Source organism: Ovis aries, chromosome 7 (genome assembly GCF_016772045.2).
Source record: "Ovis aries strain OAR_USU_Benz2616 breed Rambouillet chromosome 7, ARS-UI_Ramb_v3.0, whole genome shotgun sequence".
Classification (NCBI taxonomy): Eukaryota; Metazoa; Chordata; class Mammalia; order Artiodactyla; family Bovidae; genus Ovis; species Ovis aries.
This window is the reverse complement of record NC_056060.1, coordinates 80,121,189-80,146,734: the sequence shown is the minus strand read 5'-3', so window position 1 is coordinate 80,146,734 and position 25,546 is coordinate 80,121,189. Positions and strand designations below refer to the sequence as shown.

General features: G+C 39.8%; 1 protein-coding gene and 1 pseudogene across 1 annotated transcript in view; one reads left to right on the top strand and one right to left on the bottom strand.

The window, feature by feature from the left end:
• Window positions 1-25,546, bottom strand: part of LOC101121607 (cytochrome c oxidase assembly protein COX16 homolog, mitochondrial) — a 47,819-nt gene that overhangs the window by 19,354 nt on the left and 2,919 nt on the right. The gene's annotated exons all lie outside the window — the stretch shown is intronic.
• On the top strand, window positions 4,372-4,760 carry LOC114115643 (60S ribosomal protein L37a-like; annotated as a pseudogene).

Below are 25,546 nucleotides of genomic sequence, written 5' to 3'. Positions count from 1 at the left end.
AGCTAACACCAAAGAAGGTGTCCTTTTCATCATGGGGGGATTGGAATGCAAAAGTAGGAAATCAACAGTTACCTGGAGTAACAGGCAAGTTTGGCCTTGGAGTACAAAATGAAGCAGGAAAAAGGCTAACAGAGTTTTGCCAAGAGAACACACTGGTCATAGCGAACACACTGGTCATAGCAAACACTGTCTTCCAACAACACAAGAGGTGACTCTATACATGGACATCACCAGATGGGCAAGACCAAAATCAGATTAGTTATATTCTTTGCAGCCAAAGATGGAGAAGCTCTATCCAGTTAGCAAAAACAAGACAAAGAGCTGACTGTGGCTCAGATCATGAACTCCTTATTACAAAACTGAGGCTTATATTGAAGAAATACAGAAAACCAGTTGGCCATTCAGGTATGACCTAAATCAAATCCCTTTTGAATATACAGTGGAAGTGACAAATAGATGCTCTTCCATATGATCTGCTCTGTTTCCAGTGATTACTAATACATTCTTCATTTTATATACTGAGTTCTTCAGCAGCCAAATTTATGTTTGGTTCTTTTTTAGAGTTTCAATATCCTTGTTAAAGTATTCTGTTCATTAATTTTATTGCTAAACCAATTGAACTGGGTTTCTGAGTTTCCTTGTACCTCATTGAGTTTCTTTGTGACAGCTATTTTGAATTCTTTATCAATTAGATTGGTGGTTCATTATTAAAGAATCCGCCTTCCAATGCAGGAGACAGGTTTAATCCCTGGATTGTGAAGATCCACTGGGGAAGGAAATAGTAACGTGCTCCACTATTCTTACTTGGGAAATCCCATGCAGAAAGGAGCCTGTTGGGCTACAGTCCATGGCATCACAAAAGAGTTGGCCATGACCTAGCAACTAAAAACAACAATCAGATAGATTGCAGTAACCCATGATTTTAGGTTTGGTTTCTGGAAAACTATCATTTTCTTTCTGTGGAACAGTGTCACTGTGGGTATTTGTAGTGCTTGATAAGTTGTTCATCTACTGATGCATTTCAAGTAACAAATACCCTTCTACTTGATTCTAATGATTCAATTCATTAGAAATTAAAGGCTTTTATTCTGTTTTCCTGTTGCTGTTGTTGTTGTTCGTCCCTCAGTCCTGTCCGACTCTTTGCGACCCCATGGACTTGGGAAGATCCCCTGGAAGAAGAAATGGCAAACCACTCCAGTATTCTTGCCTGGAGAATCCCATGGACAGAGGAGCCTGGTGGGCCACAGTCTATAGGGTTGCAAAGAGTTGGACATGACTGAAGTGACTTAGCACACACACACACTTATGCAACAAGAGTCCCCTCAATTTTTAGTGCAAGATTTCCCCTAGTAGCAGTTCAGGAGCTCAGCCATGTCCGACTCTCTGTGACCCCATGGACTGTAACACTCCGGACTTTCCTGTCCTTCACTGTCTCTCAGAACTTGCTCAAACTCACGTCCATCAAGTCAGTGATGCCATCCAACCATCTCATCCTCTGTCATCCCTTTCTCCTCCTACCGTCAATCTTCCCCAGCGTCGGGGTCTTTCCAATGAGTCAGTTCTTCACATCAGGTGGCCAAAGTATTGGCGTTTTAGCATCAGTCCATCCAGTGAATATTCAGGACTGATTTCATTTAGGATTGACTGGTTTGATCTCTTCACAGTGTAACGGACTCTGAAAAGTCTTCTTCAACACTACCGTTCAAAGGCATCAGTCCTTCGGCACTCAGCTTTCTTTATGGTCCAACTCTCACATCCATACATGACCACTGGAAAAAACCATAGCTTTGACTATATGGATCTTTGTTGACAAAGTAATATCTCTGCTTTTTAATATGCTGTCTAGATTGGTCATAGCTTTTCTTCCAAGGAACAAATGTCTTTTAATTTCATGGCTTCAGTTACCATCTGCAGTGATTTTGGAGCCCCCCAAAATAGAGTCTGACACTGTTTCCACTGTTTCCCCATTTATTTCCCATGAAGTGATGGGACCGGTAGCCATGATCTTCGTTTTCTGAATGGTGAACTTTAAGCCAACTTTTTCACTCTCCACTTTCACTTTCATCAGAGGCTTTTAGTTCCTCTTCACTTTCTGCCATAAGGGTGGTGTCATCTGCATATCTGAGGTGATTGATATTTCTCCCAGAAATCTTGATTCCAGCTTGTATTTCTTCCAGTCCAGCGTTTCTCATGATGTACTTTGCATAGAAGTTAAATAAGCAGGGTGACAATATACAGCCTTGACGTTCTCCTTTTCCTATTTGGAACCAGTCTGTTTGTTGTTCCATGTCCAGTTCTAACTCTTGCTTCCTGACCTGCATACAGGTTTCTCAAGAGGCAGATCAGGTGGTCTGGTATTCCCATCTCTTTCAGAATTTTCCACAGTTTCTTGTGATCCACACAGTCAAAGGCTTTGGCATAGTCAATAAAGCAGAAATAGATGTTTTTCTGGAACTCTCTTGCTTTTTCCATGATCCAGCAGATGTTGGCAATTTGATTTCTGGTTCCTCTGCCTTTTCTAAAACCAGCTTGAACATCAGGAAGTTCACGGTTCACGTATTGCTGAAGCCTGGCTTGGAGAGTTTTGAGCATTACTTTACTAGCGTGTGAGATGAGTGCAATTGTGCAGTAGTTTTTCCCCCAAAGAACAATAATATTAGTAAATTAGTCTCAACTTTTTTTCTGTTCTTTTTCAAGAATCAAGGTTTTCCCCCTATGAGTGTCACTTCCTTCTCCTCTCAGTATTTTGTAATAGCACACATGACTGCTATACACAAAAACATATTCTTAGATCAGGTAACTACTGCAGGCAAAATGGCAGGTCTATGCAGTTCCTCACCTTAGTACATGGACTTTTATAAAGAAGAGAATGATTTGGCTTCTCAGGTTTTATTGCTAATCAAAAAATAGAGAATGAGGTATCATCCCTAAAATTTAGATGCTACATCAATCTTGGTTTACTGGGTTTTTGCTAGAATTCTTAAGCAGATTTGCCAGTACTCTAGTGCCCTTTTTCCTGAACATCAACTAATAACTTTTATTGTTTATTTTTTTATTGCTATCTTCATGTTGCCTTTTGCTATTGAAGGAACATTCGTACTGTATGCTTGAATTTATATTAGTAGGTAACCAAGTGCAATTTTGAATGTAACACAGACTTTGGAATTATTGGGGTGGGTGTTCTCTTAATGTAGCCCAGGGCCAGAGAAAGAAGATGCCTCATACTCTAGTTAACTTCAGTTTGCTATAATGGCAATGGCACCCCACTCCAGCACTCTTGCCTGGAAAATCCCATGGACGGAGGAGCCTGGTAGGCTGCAGTCCATGGGGTCGCAGAGTTGGACATGACTGAGTGACTTCACTTTCATTTTTCACTCTCATGCATTGGAGAAGGAAATGGCAACCCACTCCAGTGTTCTTGCCTGGAGAATCCCAGGGATGGGGGAGCCTGGTGGGCTGCCATCTGTGGGGTTGCACAGAGTTGGACACGACTGAAGCAACTCAGCAGTTGGATTACTAGACGGTTTCAGTCAAAGAATGCCACTCCTAATTCTGTCCACCTCCAAGGTAACCCTGCTTTCCACAGGTAATTACATATAACTCTAGACACACATGTATCCCTCAGCATTCTTGCAGCATATAGTGCTTTCCAAACCGTGTCCCATTTCTATACCTTTTGGTAATATCTGTGCACTACTTTACCATTGACATTGGTTTTCTATTGTTGGGGTAACAAATTATCACAAACTTAGTGGCTTAAATTTTTTTTTTTCTAATTTCACAGTTCTGGAGGTCTGAGTCTGATGTGGGTCTCAGTGGGCTAAAATCAGGGTGTTGTCAGGGTTGTATTCCTTTCTAAAGGCCCTAAGAGAGACTCTCTCCTTGCCTTCCCTGGCTTCTGGAGGCCACTCACTTTCATAGGCTTTTGGCCACTTCCGTTACCTGCAAAGCCAACCATGGAAGTTAAGCCCTTCTCACATCTTGTTGCATCACTCTGACCTTTTCTTCTGCCTCCCCTTTCCACTTTTAAAGACCCAGGGAATTACACTAGGGCCACTAGATCATCAAGGATAATTTTCCTATTTGAAGAACAGCTGTTTACTACCTAAATTCCACCTCTTAATTCCTTTTTGCTGCATAAGATAACATATTCACAGTTTCCAGTGATTAGAATGTGGACATCTCTGGGAAGAGGGGAAGTGGGTGAGAAGAGGAATTATTTTTCCACAAGAATATTTTTATTATTTTGGAGAAGTCTGAGCATACCACCTATTCTGAGCACACCACCAATAGGATAGGGAAAAGGTAGAAATATCTCACAAATACTGATCATCATCATTAAAATCTTCCATTAAGAAGTAAGGCCTCTTAGCTCTTGGACTCAGATCTAGGTTGCATTAACATGGCAAAACACACCAAGAAGGTCGGAATTGTGGGCAAATACAGGACCCGTTAAGGTGACTCCCTCAGGAAAATGGTGAAGAAAATTGAAATCAGCCAGCATGCCAAGTATACCTGCTCCTTCTGTGGCAACACCAAGATGAAGAGATGAGCTGTGGGCATTTGGAACTGTGGTTCCTGCATGAAAACTGTAGCTGGTGGGGCCTGGACCTACACACCACTTCTGGTGTCACAGAAAGGCTGCCATCAGAAGAATGAAGGAATTGAAGGACCAGGTGAAGCACCACCATTTGATAATGTTGCCAGCCTATAATAAATGGGTTAATTTATACAACAACAACAAAAAGAAGGCTTCTTAAATATGTTTGAATGATAAATGACACACAATTGATATGTATCAATTCACTGAAACAGATACTGATATTAAGTATTTAATATCATATTTGTAGAACCATCTCTAGTTCAGTTCAGTTGCTCAGTCATGTCCGACTCTGTGACCCCATGAACTGCAGCACACCAGGCCTCCCTGTCCATCACCATTTCCCGGAGTTCACTGAAACCTATGTCACTGTGTCAGTGATGCCATCCAACCATCTCATCCTCTGTTGTCCCCTTCTCCTCCTGCCCTCAATCTTTCCCAGCATTAGTGTCTTTTCAAATGAGTCAGATCTTCGCATCAGGTGGCCAAAGTATTGAAGTATCAGCTTCAGCATTAGTCCCTCCAGTGAACACCCAGGACTGATCTCCTTTACAATGGACTGGTTGGATCTCCTTGCAGTCCAAGGGACTCTCAAGAGTCTTCTCCAACACCACAGTTCAAAAGCATCAATTTTTCGATGCTCATCTTTCTTTCTAGTCCAACTCTCACATCCATACATGACTACTGGAAAAACCATAGCCTTGACTAGACAGACCTTTGTTGGCAAAGTAATGTCTCTGCTTTTTAATATGCTGTCTAGGCTGGTCATAACTTTCCTTCCAAGGAGTAAGCGTCTTTTAATTTCATGGCTGCAATAACCATCTGCAGTGATTTTGGAGCCCAGAAAAGTAGTCAGCCACTGTTTCCCCATCTATTTCCCATGAAGTGATGGGACTGGATGCCATGATCTTCGTTTTCTGAATGTTGAGCTTCAAGCCAACTTTTTTACTCTCCTCTTTCACTTCCATCAAGAGGCTCTTTAGTTCTTCTTCACTTTCTGCCATAAGGGTAGTGTCATCTGAATACCTGAGGTTATTGATATTTCTCCTGGCAATCTTGATTCCAGCTTGTGCTTCATCCAGTCCAGCATTTCTCATGATGTACTCTGCATAGAAGTTAAATAAGCAGGTTGGCAATATACAGCCTGATGTACTCCTTTTCTTATTTGGAACCAGTCTGTTTGTTGTTCCATGTCCAGTTCTAACTCTTGCTTCCTGACCTGCATACAGGTTTCTCAAGAGGCAGGTCAGGTGGTCTGGTATTCCCATCTCTTTCAGAATTTTCCACAGTTTCTTGTGATCCACACAGTCAAAGGCTTTGGCATAGTCAATAAAGCAGAAATAGATGTTTTTCTGGAACTCTCTCGCTTTTTGCATGATCCAGAGGATGTTGGCAATTTGATCTCTGGTTCCTCTGCCTTTTCTAAAACCAGCTTAAACATCTGGAAGTTCACGGTTCACGTATTGCTGAAACCTGGCTTGGAGAATTTTGAGCATTACTTTACTAGCGTGTGAGATGAGTGCAATTGTGCGGTAGTTTAAGCATTCTTTGGCATTGCCTTTCTTCGGGATTGGAATGAAAACTGACCTTTTCTAGTCCTGTGGCCACTGCTGAGTTTTCCAAATTTGCTGACATCTACAAGTTACCACTTAACATTAAAATTTTTTTCAACCTTAATAGCATCCAAAGAAACATGAATCAGTGAGATCTCTCCTTTTTTTTTTTTTTTTTTTTTTGCTATGCCAGGTCTTTAGTTGTGGCATGCAAACTCTTAGCTGTGGCATCTGGGATCTAGCTCCTAGACCAGAGATCAAACCCCAGCTCCCTGCATTGGGAGTGTGGAGTCTTCGCCACTGGATCAACAGGAAGTCCCTCAATGAGATCTTAAATAGTATTCTGTAGCTAGCTATAAAGATTAAAATATTATGATCACCCACAAAGTTAGTGAGCAGTATGAAAAGGCAAAAAGATATGACACTGATAGATGAACTCTCCAAGTCGGTAGGTGCCCAACAAGCTACTGGAGGAGAGTGGAGATATAGCTCCAGAAAGAATGAAGAGGCTGAGCCAAAGCAAATACAAAGCCCAGCTGTGGATGTCACTGGTGATGGAAGTAAAGTCCAATGCTATAAAGAACAATACTGCACAGGAACTTGGAATCTTAGGTCCATGAATCAAGGTAAATTGAAAGTGGTCAAATAGGTGATGACAAGAGTAAACATCGACTTCTTAGGAATTAGTGAACTAAAATGGACTGGAATGGGTGAATTTAACTCAGATGACCATTATATGTACTACTGTGGGCAAGAATCCCTTAGAAGAAATGGAGTAGCCCTCATAGTCAACAAAAGAGTCTGAAATGCAGTACTTGGAAGCAATCTCAAAAATAACACAATGATATCTGTTCATTTCTAAGGTAATCTATTCAATATCACAGTAATCCAAGGCTATGCCCCAATCAGTAATGTTGAAGAAGCTGAAGCTGAATGATCCTTTTCATCATAGGGGAATGGAATGCAAAAGTAGGAAGTCAAGAAATATACAGAGTAACAGGCAAGTTTGGCCTTGGAGTATAGAACGAAGCAGGGTAAAGGCTAGTAGCGTTTTGCCAAGAGAATGCACTGGTCATAGCAAACAACCTCTTCCAACAACACAAGAGATGACTACACATGGACATCACCAGATGGTCAACCAAAATCAGACTGATTATATTCTTTGCAGCCAAAGATGGAGAAGCTCTATACAGTCAGCAAAAAAAACTGGGAGCTAACTGTGGCTCAGACATGAACTCCTTATAGCCAAATTCAGGCTTAAATTGAAGAAAGTAGGGAAAACCACCAGACCATTAAGGTTTGATCTAAATCAAATCCCTATGATTATACAGTGGAAGTGACAAATAGATTCAAGGGATTAGATCTGGCAGACAGAGTGCCTGAAGAACTATGGATGGAGGTTCATAACACTGTACAGGAGGCAGTGATCAAAACCATCCTCCAGAAAAAGAAATGCAAAAAGGTAAAATGGTTGTCTGAGGAGGCCTTACAAATAGCTGTGAAAAGAAGAGAAGTGAAAGGCAAAGAAACAGGAAAGATATACCCATCTGAATGCAGAGTTCCAAAGAATATCAGGGAGAGATAAGAAAGCCTTCCTCGGTGATCAATGAAAAGAAATAGAGGAAAATAATACACTGGGAAAAACTAGAGATCTCTTCAAGAAAATTAGAGATACCAAGGGAACATTTCATGCAAAGACAGGCACAATAAAGGACAGAAACGGTACAGACCTAACAGAAGCAGAAGATAGTAAGAAGAGGTGGCAAGAATACACAGAAGAACTATACAAAAAAGATCTTAATAACCCAGATAACCACGATGGTGTGATCATTCACCTAGAATCAGACATCCTGGAGTGCAAAGTCACATGGGCCTTAGGAAGGATCACTGCAAACAAAGCTAGTGGAGGTGATAGAATTCCAGCTGAGTTATTTCAAATCCTAAAAGATGATGCTGTGAAAGTGCTGCACTCAATATGCCAGCAAATTTGGAAAACTCAGCAGTGGCCCAGGACTGGAAAAGATCAGTTTTCATTCCAATCGCAAAGAAAGGCAATGCCAAAGAATTTTAAAACTATCACACAATTGCAGTCATCTCACATGCTACCAAACTAATGCTCAAAATTCTCCAAGCTAGGCTTCAAAAGTACATGAACCGAAAATGTCCAGATGTTCAAGCTGGATTTAGAAAAGGCAGAGGAACCAGAGATCAAAATGCCAACATCTGCTGGATCATAGAAAAAGCAAGAGAATTCCAGAAAAACATCTACTTCTGCTTTGTCGACTACGTTAAAGACTTTGACTGTGTAGATCACAACAAACTATGGAAAATTCTTCAAGAGGTAGGAATACCATACCACTATACCTGCCTCCTTGAGAAATCTGTATGCAGGTCAAGAGGCAACAGGTAGAACTGGACATGGAACAACGGACTGGTTCCAAATTGAGAAAGAAGTCCGTCAAGGCTGTACGTTGTCACCTTGCTTATTTAACTTATATGCAGAGTACATCATGTGAAATCCCCAGCTGGATGAAGCACAGGCTGGAATCAAGACTGCTGGGAAAAATATCAACAACCTCACATATGCAGATGATACCACCCTTAGAGCACAAAGTGAAGAAGAACTCAGGAGCCTCTTGACGAAAGTGAAAGAGATGAGTGAAAAGCTAGCTTAAAACTCAACAGTCACAAAACTAAGATCATGGCATCAGGTCCCATCACTTCATGGCAAATAGATGGGGAAAGAATGGAAACAGTGACAGACTGTATTTTCTTGGGCTCCAAAATCACTGCAGATCGTGACTGCAGCTGTGAAATTAAAAGATGCTTGCTCCTTGGAAGAAAAGATATGACTGAGCTAGAGAGCATATTAAAAAGCAAAGACATTACTTTGCCAACAAAGGTTGAAATAATCAAAGCTATGGTTTTTCCAGTAATCATGTATGGATATGAGAGTTGGACCATAAATAAAGCTGAGCACCGAATCACTGAAGCTTTTAAACAGTGGTGTTGGAGAATACTCTTGAGAGTAGCTTGGACTGCAAGGAGATCAAAACGAGTCAATCCTAAAGGAAATCAATCCTGAATAATCATTGTAAGAACTGATGATGATGCTGAAGCTTCAATATTTTGGTCACTTGATGCAAAGAGCTGAGTCGCTGGGAAAGATTTAAGGCAAGAGAAGAAGGGGACAACTGAGGATGAGATGGTTGGATGGTATCACTTACTCAACGGACATGAGTTTGAGCAAGCTCCAGTAGTTGGTGTTGGACAGGGAAGCCTGTCGTGCTGCAGTTCAGGTGATCGCAAAGAGCTGGAAAAAACTGAGCAACTGAACTGAACTGAACTGAAGAGAATGAAGATAGTGAAAATGTACAGAAACAGATGCTCATTCACATAATTAAGTTATGAATTAACTTAATGGGAATTCAATAAACTTATCAAAATTTAAATGAATATCCCTTTTGACTTAACATTTGGACCTCTGCAAATTAATAGATGTTCGTTATGATATTATCTGTAATTTTGAAGAAAAGAAAAAGAGACAACCTGTATGTAAAGAAAAAGCACTGATGTTTATAACTCATGATGTATCTACATATTAGGCTAATACCCATCCCTTTAAAAATGTATGGGTAGAGGACTTCTAGTTCTGGCCAATATGGAGTACCTTCATCCCATCCAAGTACTTACTCTTATCAAATAGAGGAAGACTTTAAAGTGGAAAGATAACAGACTGCTTAGTGAAATGAACTCACTCAGTCGTGTCCGACTCTTTGCGACCCCGTGGACTGTAGCCCCCCAGGCTCCTCTATCCATGGGAGTCTCCAGGCAAGAATACTGGAGTGGGTTGTCATTTCCTTCTAGGGACCCTATATATAAGAAATGAGATGAAGCAGTCACTTGGATTCTGGATAGTCCTTCATTTCCTGTTGCATAGAAATCTTTTGGTATTTATTAATAGCAAAGTGTATTTAAAAACAAAGTCTTTTGTGGTACAGACAGATTATCCCAGTCCTCTACAGAGTTACTCCTTGGTTTTGGATCTGATATACTTGTGGACAGGATGACTGAGAACCAGATGATACTCCTGGAGGAGTACCATGCTTCTGAAGAAGCATTCTTACTATAAAAATTATATCTATGTAAGTGGATGAGAAATATAATCCTTTCTATTAACAAGTTTCTTGTTCTACTTGAAAGTCATTCACGTAGAAGCTGTTGGGACACATGGACCACATAGCAGCTACTGAAGAAATCCTTTTGAACAGCAGTGGAATTTAAATGGCCTGGAGGATGATGACACTTTTGAAAGAGTGAAAAAAGACTAAATTCCCTTATCAATTCTTTCACAAGATCAGGTTTCTCCAAAATTTATGTCCATTCCTGCACTCTCTTCCTCAGCTTTGCCTGCTCGTCCCTACTGCCATCCCTTTTCCTGTTGGTCTTCCTGTTTAGCAGTAGCAACAGCCCTACTTCCTCAGGAGCAGCTCTAGAATGTAGCTTTATTGGTATCAGTAATACAAGCGCAGTGCATGGGCCCGTCAGCAACAATGGCCTGTCTGCCTTAGACCATTTGTGGACCTAAGTTTGCTCTAGCTTCATTGTTACTGTGGTTGGCCCTCTGGCTTTCCCAGATTTTGTGAGCAGCTTTAATTACTCAGCATCCATTCCATACTTGAAAGCAAGAACTTAAGACTTGCATAACATTTATAAAATATGCACTAGATGATAGGATCTGGTACTACAGAAATGAACAAGACACACAGCCCTTTTTGTCAAAGAATTCACAGTAGAGTTGGGAAGAACTGACAACTAAAGAAATAACTAAAGGACTTCTGCTACCAATAGTGATAGACTAGGTAATTCAGATCAAACTCTGAGAAAACTAGACCATCTAGATAGAATGTATAGTAAGAAATCTACTTTAAAGCATAAAATACGTAACAAGATAGAGAATAATTATCAGACTGAGAACAGAGAGAAGAAAGGAATTCCGAGTTGAGCATGGCATTTAGTGTTGTTTTTCCTTGAGAGTATTTCTGCCATGAGCTCAATGTTTGTAACTCCTCCAAATTCATCTTGAAACCTAATCCCTATTGCAATGGATTTTGGAGGTGGTTTTTGGAGTTGATTAGTCATGAAAGTGGAGCCCTCATGAATGGAATTACTGCCTTTGTATGGGATGCTCAAGAGAGCCCTCTTGTTCCTTCTTGCCACGTGAGGTTATAGCTAGAAAACTCTGTGAGCCAGGAACTGGGGTCTTACCAGACACTGAATCTGCTGGCACTATGGTCTTGGACTTCTCAGCTCAGAACTGTAAGAAATAAATTACTGTTGTAAATAAGCCACCCAGTGTATGGTATTTGGTTATAGCAGCCAGAATGGACTAAATCAATTTCTGCTTTTAAAAGTGCAGCTGAGACCAGTAACTCCCCCAGCGGAAAAGCAGCACAGACGCCTGCATCCGCCATTGGGAAGTGGGGGCAGGGCAGGGACGCGCGGGAGGCGCGGGCTGCAGTGCTTTGTAAGAATCGGGCAGGAACGCCCCACGCTCCACCAGAACGATCTAACTTGGGCTAGCAACCCAGACTGTGGGATAGCTACCACGCGAAAAGCTCGAACATAAGACACCGCCAGGACCCAGCACAGAACAAAGGACGGAACGGAAAAAGCCGGCTGCAGACCATTCCCCGCCGGGGACAGGCAGCCAGAGCCGTAAGGACTGGAAAGGGGCAATTGCAGACCCGGACAGACTTTACTTACCTAACTGCAAGCAGGCTCCTTTGCTAAGACTTCTGGGGGTGCTGGACAGTCACAGTCTGCCTCACGGGGTGCGCCAGCGGTCCACCCAGAGAGCTGAGCGGCAGCGGCGGAAAAGGTGACAAGCCGCGGCAATTGCGCTCGCCAAACTCCTGAGCTACTCGGACCTGGGAAGGGCACAAAGCGCAGTCCCAGCTGCATTTGTGCCTCTGAGGGCTGCCTGAGGGCCGAACCTGAGCGGCTTGGACCGGGGAAGTGCACGCAGCCTAGGGCCGGCCCCAGACGGTTCCCGGCTGAGCATCGTAGAGCCGGAGCGGTTTGTGCGCCGCGAGAAAGGACAGGTCAAGCAGGGCAGAGATACTGTGTACACACGACAGTGCTATTTGTTTGCAGCATCCCCCCTCCCCACAGCGCGACTGAACTAGTGAGCCTAAAAACCAGCAAACAGAAGAAGTTAAACAGAGGAACCACCTTGGAAGTGAGCCCACACGGCCCATAACATCAGAGAAGAGCCAGATATATTTTTAATTTTTAATATTTTTAAAATCATTCTTTTTTTTTTGCCTTTTGCATTTTTTTTTCTTTTTTTTCCGAGCTTTTTTTTAATTGTTAAATCTTCTATTTCTCCTCTAATTTTTATTTCTATAACCTAGTATTACTATTTTTTAAAAAAAAAGACTTTTTTTTTAAGGCAAACACCATATATTCTCTTTGGATGGTTGTTGGTGTTTTGTTTTGTTTTTTTGTTTGTTTGTTTGTTTTTAATAATTCTTTTTTTTCTTTCTTCCTTTTTCCTTCTGCTTTTCTTTAATATTGTATCTTTGAAAATCCAACCTCTACTCCAGATTTTTAATCTTTGTTGTCAATTTTGTACATTTAAAAACCCAAACTTCACTACCCAAGTTTACCTGAGAGCAAGATTACTGGCTTGTCCACTCTCTCCTCCTCTGGCCTCTCCTTTTTCTCCACCAGGTGGCCTCTGTCTCTTTTCTCCCCATCTCTTCTCTATCCAACTCTGTGAATCTCTGTGTATTCCAGACGGTAGAGAACACCTAAGGAACTGGTTACTGGCAGGATTTGTCTCTCCTACTCATTCCTCTCTTATCCTCCTGGTCACCTCTGTCTACTTCCTCCCTCTCCTCTTCCCCGTATAACTCTGTAAATACCTCTGAGCGGTCCAGACTATAGAGCGCACATAAGGAAGTGACTACTGGCTAGCTTGCTCTCTCCTCTCTTGATCTCACCACATCTCATTCCAGTTACCTCTAACTACCCCTCCATCTTCTCTTCTCCTTGTAACTCAGTGAACCTCTCTGAGTGTCCCTCAAGGTGGAGAAACTTTTCATCTTTAACCTAGATGTTTTATCATCGGTGCTGTATAGATGGAGAAGTCTAGAGGCTACTGTGAAAATAAAACTGAAAACCAGAAGCAGGAAGCTTAAACCCAAAGCCTGAAAACATTAGAGAACTCTTGAATTCAGGGAACATTAAGCAATAGGAGCTCATCAAAGCCTTCATACCTACACTGAAACCAAGCTCCACCCAAGGGCCAACAAGTTCCAAAACAAGACATACCACGCAAATTCTCCAGCAACACAGGAACACTCCCCTGAGCCTCAATATACAGGAAGCTCAAAATTATCCCAATACCTTTGATGTCTCATAACCCATTACGGGTCACTCCACTGCACTCCAGAGAGAAGAAACCCAGCTCCACCCACCAAAACTCCAACACAAGCCTCCCTAACCAGGAAACCTTGACAAGCCACTGATAGAACTCCACCCAAAGTGAGGAAGCTCCATAATAAAGAGAACTCCACAAATTATCAGAATATAAAAGGCCACCCCAAACGCAGCAATATAACCAAGATGAAGAGACAGAGGAATACTCAGCAGGTAAAGGAACAGGAGAGTTGCCCACCAAATCAAACAAAAGAGGAAGAAGTAGGGAATCTACCGGAGAAGGAATTCGAATATTGATAGTGAAAATGATCCAAAATCTTGAAATCAAAATGGAAACACAGATAAATAGCCTAGAGACAAGGATTGAGAAGATGCAAGAAAGGTTTAACAAGGACCTAGAAGAAATAAAAAGAGTCAAAATATAATGAATAACACAATAAATGAGATCAGAAACACTCTGGAGGCAACAAATAGCAGAATAACAGAGGCAGAAGATAGGATTAGTGAAATAGAAGATAGAATGGTAGAAATAAATGAATCAGAGAGGAAACAAGAAAAACGAATTAAAAGAAACGAGGACAATCTCAGAGACCTCCAGGACAATATGAAACGCTCCAACATTCGAATTATAGGAGTCCCAGAAGAAGACAGAAAGAAAGATCATGAGAAAATCCTTGAGGAGATAATAGTTGAAAACTTCCTAAAATGGGGAAGGAAATAATCACCCAAGTCCAAGAAACACAGAGAGTCCCAAATAGGATAAACCCAAGGCGAAACACCCCAAGACACATATTAATCAAATTAACAAAGATCAAACACAAAGAACAAATATTAAAAGCAGCAAAGGAAAACAACAAATAACACACAAGGGGATTCCCATAAGGATAACAGCTGATCTGTCAATAGAAACTCTTCAGGCCAGGAGGGAATGGCAAGACATACTTAAAGTGATGAAAGACAATAACCTACAGCCCAGATTACTGTACCCAGCAAGGATCTCATTCAAATACGAAGGAGAAATCAAAGCTTTACAGACAAGCAAAAGCTGAGAGAATTCAGCACCACCAAACCAGCTCTCCAACAAATTCTAAAGGATATCCTCTAGACAGGAAACACGAAAGGGTGTATAAACCCGAACCCAAAACAATAAAGTAAATGGCAACGGGATCATACTTATCAATAATTACCTTAAACGTAAATGGGTTGAACGCCCCAACCAAAAGACAAAGACTGGCCGAATGGATACAAAACAAGACCCCTCTATATGCTGCTTACAAGAGACCCACCTCAAAACAAGGGACACATACAGACTGAAAGTGAAGGGCTGGAAAAAGATATACCACGCGAATAGAGACCAAAAGAAAGCAGGAGTGGCAATACTCATATCCGATAAAATAGACTTTAAAACAAAGGCTGTGAAAAGAGACAAAGAAGGCCACTACATAATGATCAAAGGAACAATCCAAGAAGATATAACAATTATAAATATATACGCACCCAATATAGGAGCACCGCAATATGTAAGACAAATGCTAACAAGTATGAAAGGGAAATCAACAATAACACAATAATAGTGGGAGACTTTAATACCCCACTCACACCTATGGACAGATCAACTAAACAGAAAATTAACAAAGAAACGCAAACTTTAAATGATACATTAGATCAGTTAGACCTAATTGATATCTATAGGACATTTCACCCCAAAACAACGAATTTCACCTTTTTTCAAGTGCTCATGGAACCTTCTCCAGGATAGATCACATCCTGGGCCATAAATCTAAACTTGATAAATTCAAAAAATCGAAATCATTCCAAGCATCTTTTCTGACCATAATGCATTAAGATTAGATCTCAATTACAGGAGAAAAACTATTAAAAATTCCAACATATGGAGGTTGAACAACACACTTCTGAATAACCAACAAATCACAGAAGAAATCAAAAAGAAATCAAAATATGCATAGAAACTAATGAAAATGAAAACACAACAACCCAAAACCTGTGGGACACTATAAAAGCAGTGCTAAGAGGAAAGTTCATAGCAATACAGGCATACCTCAAGAAACAAGAAAAAGTCAAATAAATAACCTAACTCTACAACTAAAGCAACTAGAAAAGGAAGAGTTGGAGAACCCCAGAGTGAGTAGAAGGAAAGAAATCTTAAAAATTAGGGCAGAAATAAATGCAAAGAAACAAAAGAGACCATAGCAAAAATCAACAAAGCCAAAAGCTGGTTCTTTGAAAGGATAAATAAAATTGACAAACCATTAGCCAGACTCATCAAGAAGCAAAGAGAAAAATCAAATCAATAAAATTAGAAATGAAAATGGAGAGATCACAACAGACAACACAGAAATACAAAGGATCATAAGAGACTACTATCAGCAGTTGTATGCCAATAAAATGGACAACGTGGAAGAAATGGACAAATTCTTAGAAAGTACAATTTTCCAAAACTGAACCAGGAAGAAATCGAAATCTTAACAGACCCATCACAAGCACGGAAATTGATACTGTAATCAGAAATCTTCCAGCAAACAAAAGCCCAGGTCCAGATGGCTTCACAGCTGAATTCTACCAAAATTTCGAGAAGAGCTAACACCTATCCTCCTCAAACTCTTCCAGAAATTGCAGAGGAAGGTAAACTTCAAACTCATTCTATGAGGCCACCATCACCCTAATACCAAAACCTGACAAAGATGTCACAAAAAAGAAAACTACAGGCCAATATCTCTGATGAACATAGATGCAAAAATCCTCAACAAAATTCTAGCAATCAGAATCCAACAACACATTAAAAAGATCATACACCATGACCAAGTGGGCTTTATCCCAGGGATGCAAGGATTCTTCAATATCCGCAAATCAATCAATGTAATTCACCACATTAACAAATTGAAAATAAAAACCATATGATTATCTCAATAGATGCAGAGAAGGCCTTTGACAAAATTCAACATCCATTTATGATAAAACTCTCCAGAAAGCAGGAATAGAAGGAACATACCTCAACATAATAAAAGCTATCTATGACAAACCCACAGCAAACATTATCCTCAATGGTGAAAATTGAAAGCATGTCCCCTAAAGTCAGGAACAAGACAAGGGTGTCCACTTTCACCGCTACTATTCAACATAGTTCTGGAAGTTTTGGCCACAGCAATCAGAGCAGAAAAGAAATAAAAGGAATCCAAATTGGAAAAGAAGAAGTAAAACTCTCACTGTTTGCAGATGACATGATCCTCTACGTGGAAAACCCTAAAGACTCCACCAGAAAATTACTAGAGATCATCAATGAATATAGTAAAGTTGCAGGATATAAAATCAACACACAGAAATCCCTTGCATTCCTATACACGAATAATGAGAAAGTAGAAAAGAAATTAAGGAAACAATTCCATTCACCATTGCAACGAAAAGAATAAAATACTTAGGAATATATCTACCTAAAGAAACTAAAGACCTATATATAGAAAACTATAAAACACTGATGAAAGAAATCAAGAGGACACTAATAGATGGAGAAATATACCATGTTCATGGATTGGAAGAATCAATATAGTGAAAATGAGTATACTACCCAAAGCAATTTACAAATTCAATGCAATCCCTATCAAGCTACCAGCCACATTTTCACAGAACTAGAACAAATAATTTCAAGATTTGTATGGAAATACAAAAACCTCGAATAGCCAAAGCAATCTTGAGAAAGAAGAATGGAACTGGAGGAATCAACTTGCCTGACTTCAGGCTCTACTACAAAGCCACAGTCATCAAGAGAGTATGGTACTGGCACAAAGACAGACATATAGATCAATGGAACAAAATAGAAAGCCCTGAGATAAATCCACACATATGGACACCTTATCTTTGACAAAGGAGGCAAGAATATACAATGGAGTAAAGACAATCTCTTTAACAAGTGGTGCTGGGAAAACTGGTCAACCACTTGTAAAAGAATGAAACTAGATCACTTTCTAACACCACACAAAAATAAACTCAAAATGGATTAAAGATCTAAATGTAAGATCAGAAACTATAAAACTCCTAGAGGAGAACATAGGCAAAACACTCTCAGACATAAATCACAGCAGGATCCTCTATGATCCACCTCCCAGAATTCTGGAAATAAAAGCAAAAATAAACAAATGGGATCTAATTAAAATTAAAAGCTTCTGCACAACAAAGGAAAATATAAGCAAGGTGAAAAGACAGCCTTCTGAATGGGAGAAAATAATAGCAAATGAAGCAACTGACAAACAACTAATCTCAAAAATATACAAGCAACTTCTGCAGCTCAACTCCAGAAAATAAACGACCCAATCAAAAAATGGGCCAAAGAACTAAATAGACATTTCTCCAAAGAAGACATACGGATGGCTAACAAACACATGAAAAGATGCTCAACATCACTCATTATTAGAGAAATGCAAATCAAAACCACAATGAGGTACCACTTCACACCAGTCAGAATGGCTGCGATCCAAAAATCTGCAAGCAATAAATGCTGGCGAGGGTGTGGAGAAAGGAACCCTCCTACACTGTTGGTGGGAATGCAAACTAGTACAACCACTATGGAAAACAGTGTGGAGATTCCTTAAAAATTGCAAATAGAACTACCTTATGACCCAGCAATCCCACTTCTGGGCATACACCGAGAAACCAGAATTGAAAGAGACACATGTACCCCAATGTTCATCGCAGCACTGTTTATAATAGCCAGGACATGGAAACAACCTAGATGTCCATCAGCAGATGAATGGATAAGAAAGCTGTGGTACATATACACAATGGAGTATTACTCAGCCGTTAAAAGAATTCATTTGAATCAGTTCTGATGAGATGGATGAAACTGGAGCCGATTATACTGAGTGAAGTAAGCCAGAAAAACACCAATACAGTATACTAACACATATATGGAATTTAGGAAGATGGCAATGACGACCCTGTATGCAAGACAGGAAAGAGACACAGATGTGTATAACGGACTTTTGGACTCAGAGGAGAGGAGAGGTGGGATGATTTGGGAGAATGACATTCTAACATGTATACTATCATGTGAATTGAATCACCAGTCTATGTCTGACGCAGGATGCAGCATGCTTGGGGCTGGTGCATGGGGATGACCCAGAAAGATGTTATGGGGAGGGGAGGTGGGAGGGGGGTTCATGTTTGGGAATGCATGTAAGAATTAAAGATTTTAAAATTTAAAAATAAAAAATAAAAAAAAAATTAAAAAAAAATAAAAGTGCAGCTGACTGACACTTATAGGAACTTCAGCCAAACTCCATTCACTTCGTAAACCAGTTGCAAATTCCTTAAAATATGAAACATAGAGTTGCCATATAACTCAGCAATTCATATACCCAAGAGAAATTAAAACATCCACACAAACCTAGTACATACGTATGCAGAGCAGCAATATTTACAATAACCAAAGTGGAAATAATCCAAATGCCATTAACTGATAAATAAACAAAAATGGTATATCCATTTGATGGAATACTATTAACAATAAGAAAGAATAAAGTATTGACACATGCTACCTCACAATGAAGCTTGAAAATATGCTAATTGAAGGAATCTAGTCACAAAAGACCACATACTGTGCTATTCTTTTATGAAAAGTCTAGAAAAAGCAAAGCCTGGAAACCAGGCTTTTCATAAAAAGAATAGCACAGTATGTGGTCTTTTGTGACTAGATTCGGAGAAGGCAATGGCAAGCCACTCTAGTACTCTTACCTAGAAAATTCCATGGATGGAGGAGCCTGGTAGGCTGCAGTCCATGGGGTCACTAAGAGTCGTGCATGACATTGACTTCACTTTCGCTTTTCACTTTCACACAATGGAGAAGGAAATGGCAACTCACTCCAGTGTTCTTGCCTGGAGAATCCGAGGGACAGCGCAGCCTGGTGGGCTGCCATCTATGGGGTTGCACAGAGTCGGATACAACTGAAGTGACTTAGCAGCAGCAGAGTACTCTTGCCTGGAAAATCCCATGGATGGAGGAGCCTGGTAGGCTGCAGTCCATGGGGTCACTAAGAGTCGGGCACGACAGCGACTTCACTTTCGCTTTTCACTTTCATGCATTGGAGAAGGAAATGGCAACCCACTCCAGTATTCTTGCCTGGAGAATCCCAAAGACAGAGGAGCCTAGTGGGCTGCTGTCTATGGGGTCGCACAGAGTCGGACATGACTGAAGCGACTTAGCAGCAGCAGGAGCAGAGTTGGGAAGGGAGTGAGGAGTGAGTACTACTTGGAACAGGATTTCTTTATGGCATAAAGTTGTTTGGATAAAATTGTTCTATAATTAGATTGTGGTGAAAGTTGCAGAACTCTACAAGTACAATAAAACTCTTGAACTGTAAGTATGCTTTAAACAGGTGAATTTTATGGCATGTAATTATATCTCAGTGTTTTTTAAAAATCTAATTATTTCAATCCCTGAATTTGGATCAAAATATTTTGGATTGCTATTGCCTCTGGGCACTGGCAGAAGGAAAAAAAGGGAAATGCTCTCTGGATAATGAAAATATCATCTTGGGCCAGAAATTAATTCTGATTCTGCAATATACAGTATTAAATAAAAATTTTTAAATAGCTAGGAACACAAAGAGATAAGGTAACATAAACAAGAACTGGCAGAAAGAACAAATATTAGATCTGTGGGGACTCCAGCTATTAGAGCTAGCTAATTATTATATTAGGCACAGACTTAGAAAACTGTGCTTAATAGATTTAAGATAAAAGACAAGATTTTAAGTTTTGGCAAAGAACTGGAAGCTATAAAAGATATAGTAAGTTTGAAAAAGAAACAAACAGAATTCTAATATGAAAAATATAATGACAAGTGTTTAAGATTCAGTAGATAAAAACAGTAAGAAATGAAACACAACTGAATAGAGAATTACTAAACTGAAAGAAAGTTCTGAAAAAAAAAATCCAGAATAAAACATGGAGACATGAAAGGATTAAGACAGTAATGAGAGGGTTAAATAAAGAGACAGTGATGAGAGGGTTAAATATAAAGAGGTGGTGGTTTAGTTGCTAAGTCGTTTCTGGCTCTTGCGATCCCATGGACTGTAGCCTGCCAGACTCCTCTTCTCCAGACGAGAACACTGGAGTGGGTTGCTATTTCCTTCTCCAGAGGATCTTCCCGACCCAGGAATCGAACCTGCATTGCAGGCAGATTCTTTACCCACTGAGCTATGAGGGAAGCCCAAATAAAAAGAGGATGCTGTGAGAAAATCTAACTTACATACAATTGAAGTTCTATAACACAAATAAAAAATGAATGGAACAAAAGCAACATTTGAATAAAACAATGGTGAGAATTAGCCAAATCTCATGAAAGATAAGCTGCAAACTCAAAAATGCTACAAGCTACACACAGAATAGACATAGCTGTGGTAGTAGCAGTAATGATAATAATAATAACAACAATAACATAAATACACATCATAGAAAATTTGCCAAAAGCAGTGAAAAGGAAAATAACCATGAAAGCAATCAGGGGAAATTTTTTAGGTCACCTCACTTACTAATAGTGTTAGGGGAAGCACACTGATTGAAACCATCCATCCTGGCCAGACACCATAGTAACCATTTGCATGAGTTGTTTTATGACAGGAGACCCTGATAAGGAATACGGAACTAATAAGCCACCACCAACCGGAAGAGTTCAGGAAAGGTCGAAAGGAGACACCACGTGTCTGTCCACTTCCCAGAATCCCTCTTGATAGCATCCATCTTGGCTGAGTGATGCGTGCACCACCAGGAAAGACTCTGAATTAGAATGACTGGCCAAAGACCACCCAGAAACTAATCCCATCACCATAAAACCGGATGCTGTGAGCCACGTGGCAGAGCAGTTCTCCTGGGTTCCCTGACCTTACGGCTCTCCACCCGGATGCCCTTTCCCAATAAAATCTCTTGCTTTGTCAGCACATGTGTCTCCTCAGACAATTCATTTCTGAGTGTTAGACAAGAGCCCAGTTTCGGACCCTGGAAGGGGTCCCCCTTCCTGCAACAATAGTACTAAAAATGGAGGGGGAATTTTTTATTTTGATTCAAGATTATAGAAATCCTATCCAAAAAATGTCAGGCTTAATGGTGAAATGTTGAAATCATTCCCTTTAAGATCAGATCAAGGATTTTCACAGAATTCTTACTCTTACTACTTCTATTTAACAATGTACTAGAAGTCCTAGCCAATCCAGTAAGGCAAGAAAATGAAAACAACTGGTGAAAGATTGGCAAGAAAATTTTAATTGTGATTGTTTGTATGAAAAATCCAAAAGCCTTCACAAATGAGTTATTAGAATTGATAAATTAGTTTAACAAGTTTGTAAGATGTAAGGTCAACAAAGATCAATTGTATTTCTATATACCAGGGTAAAAAAATTGAAAGTTTCAGAAACAATTTATAATAGCTTAAAAGTATCCAAGTTTTACATTGAATAAAGGTATTCAAGACTATTTCACAGAAAAAAAAAAATATTTTCTGAGGTTAAAGTGACTGAAAATAAATGTAATGATAATCCATGTCATGGGTTAGAGGATTCAGAATCATAAAGATATAATCTTGCTCCAGCTTGGTGTAAAAAATCAATGCAACCCAATCAAAGTTTCAACAGCCATTCTGTAAAACCTGAGATGATTCTCAAGTTTATGTTGGAAGTTTAAAGGGCCAAGATTTACTCAAGATCCTAATTAAGGTATGTGTGTAAGGACAGGGCTTCCCAGGTAGCATGAGCCGTAAAGAACCTGTCTGCCAAAGGAGGACACAGAAGAAATGTGGGTTTGATCCCTGGGTTGAGAAGATCTCCTATTCTTGCCTGGAAAATTCCATGGACAGAGGAGCCTGTTGGGCTACAGTCCATAGGGTCGAAAAGAGTTGGACACGACTAAAGCAACTTAGCATGCACACAAGCATGTATAAGGATAACAGACAAAATTTTAAATAATAGTCCAGAAAAGAAACATACAGAGGTCAACACCAAATTTGCTCAATAAATAAATGAGTAAATAAAATTTTTTAAAGGCATAAAGTAAAGGAATATCTTATAAATATGTAGTGCTGGGACAAAGAAATAATAACATAGCAAAAAAGTAAAATCTTGACTGCTAGTCTACACATGTAAAATAAACATTCCATTAGCTGTACATCTACATGTAAAATTTGTTTAGCTTTAGATAACATGTTAATTCAGAGCAGAAAAATAATTCTTAGGTGGGACATATTGTTTGGCCTCACTGTGCATTAGGCACATGTACTTGCATTTGGAAACAACATGACTCCCCTGATTCCACAGATTTTCTTAATTGTTTTCTCTTAATGGAAACTCCCATTTTCTCTATATTCTGCCTTCCTGCATATTAAGGTTTCCTTGTTTGTTTGTTTTTTTTTTTTTTTTTAGACAGCATGGCTCTTTTCAGTTTATTACGTGAAGGAATTACACTGACATACTTCTGAACACATGTGAAGCCCCAGCACAATTACACAATCCATGAGAACTCCTGTTATTTCTCCCCATTTCACTATGAGTTGTGTTTTTTCCTTTCCCCCAACTGAACTGGGTCTTCATTTCAGCACTCAGGCTTTCTCTAGTTGCAGTGCATGGGCTCTAGAGCACATGTGCTCAGTAGTTCCAGTGCATGGGCCAAGTTGCTTCTCAGCCTGTGGGATCCTAGTTCCCCAACCAGGGATCATACACTGATGTCCCCTGATTTGAAAAGCGGATTCCCAACCATGGGACAACCAGGGAAATAGCACAGTGAGCTCTTTGAAGGCTATGCATGTGTGTGTACTAAGTCACTTCAGTTGTGCCCAACTCTGGCTCCTCTGTCCATGGAAATTTTCAGGCAAGAATACTGGAGTGAGTTGCCATTTCCCACTCCAAAATTAAACTAGTCCAAGTTAAAAGCAGACCCCAAATGGTTATATTAATACAAGTTGTGAGGTTTTTAAACTTGTGACAAGGTACAGAAAAGAAATTCTACCCATTGCAAGGAAATTCTCACTTTAGCTTCAGTGAGCCAAAAGCACTTAAAATCCATGAATCTTCAGCTGGTCATCCTTAGCCAGTCCAACCCCTACGAAGAACTAGCATATGTTCTTGCATTGGTCACTCTGTAGCTGAAATATAAAGTTTCTTCATTCTTAAAAATTATATTTACATTAATATATAAAGGGAATTTAAATGCTTTATCTGTCCCTCCACTTATTGCCAACGAAATGAAGTGACAGTCTCTCAGTCGTGTCCAACTCTTTGGGATCCCAAGGACTGTAGCCCGTCTGGCTTCTCTTTCCATGGAATTCTCAAGCAAGAATACTGGGGTGCTTTGCCATTCCCTTCTCCAGGGGATCTTCCCAACCCAAGGATCAAACCCAGGTCTCCGGCATCACAGGCAGATTCTTTACCATCAGTACACCATCAGTACTTATTCAGTTTATTTGGTGACCCTTTTTCTTGTATAGTTCCTTATATTTCTTTTGAAGCTGAGTGCTTAGGTGAAAAGGGCAATCTTCGCAAGTACAGAATAGTGATTCCGCCTACCACCATGCAGTCTATAAGAAACTTCTTTTTTCTCAAAATTTCTTCACTGATGACTTTCTTGATTTTCTTTTCCAATTTCAATTTGATCTCTTCTCTCTTGGCATTCCAATGTCATCTACTTACCTTTTTTTTCACTTATCATACTTTTTTTTCATTATGATCACTTTACTCATTCAACTAACATGTGTTAAGCAGGGCCACAAGTTGAGGATGGCATTAATCTGAGTTTGAAGTCGAGAAGTCATTTTTAAAAATTTTCATCTCATTTACTTTTTTCAAAAACATTTTAAAGATCTGTTATTTTGCCCTTTTTAAGATGGGGAAAACATAACTGGGAGATATTAAGTTATCTGATCAAAGCCAGACAACTGGAAGAAGATGGAGCTGAAACTTGAGACCAAGACTTCTAACATCACCTCCTGTGTTCTTTCCACTACTCCATATTAACTTCTCTCAAGACTGGCAAATAAAAGGCCTTCCTGCTGAATCTGCCTCTTTCTTGTTTTGTTTGATAAACACAGTAGCTTCTGCTTTGAGAAACAACCTGAAGTTAAGCCACTGGGATTGGTGGAAGAATGAAAAGTGCAATTCCAATTAAGGCATTCCAATTCAGATTAATAATCAAACCTGAAACTACTCTGTTTACTGGTCTTATTGTAGTGACTTAAAAGAAAAAAAAAAAAGGTTGAATCTTCCCTCTTACCAACAGGGAGAAACCTTTACCCCTCTCCCCTTCCATAGAGAATTTTCTTGAACAAACTTGTAATTAAAATCTTTCTTCTGTCTCTCTTACATGTATGCAAGTCTTTAAAAGGCTAAATGAGCCTCTTATCAGGTAGAATGGGCAAGACTAGAGATCTCTTCAAGAATACTAGAAATACTAAGGGAATATTTCATGGAAAGATGGGCATAATAAAGGACAGAAATGGTATGAACCTAACAGAAGAGGAAGATATTAAGATAAGGTGGCAAAAATACATAGAAGAACTATACAAAAAAAGATCTCAATGACCCAGATAACCACCATGGTGTGATCACTCACCTACAGCCAGACATCCTGGACTGCAAGGTCAAGTGGGCCTTAGGAAGCATCACTATAAACAAAGCTAGTGGAGGTGATGAAATTCCAGGTCAGCTATTTCATATCCTAAAAGATGATGCTGTGAAAGTGCTGCACTCAATATGCCAGCAAATTTGGAAAACTCAGCAGTGGCCACAGGACTGGAAAAGGTCAGTTTTCATTCCAATCCCAAAGAAAGACAATGCCAAAGAATGTTCAAACTACTGCACAATTGCACTCATCTCTCACCCTAGCAAAGTAATGCTCAAAATTCTCCAAGCCAGGCTTCAACAGTACGTGAATTGTGAACTTCCAGATGTTCAAG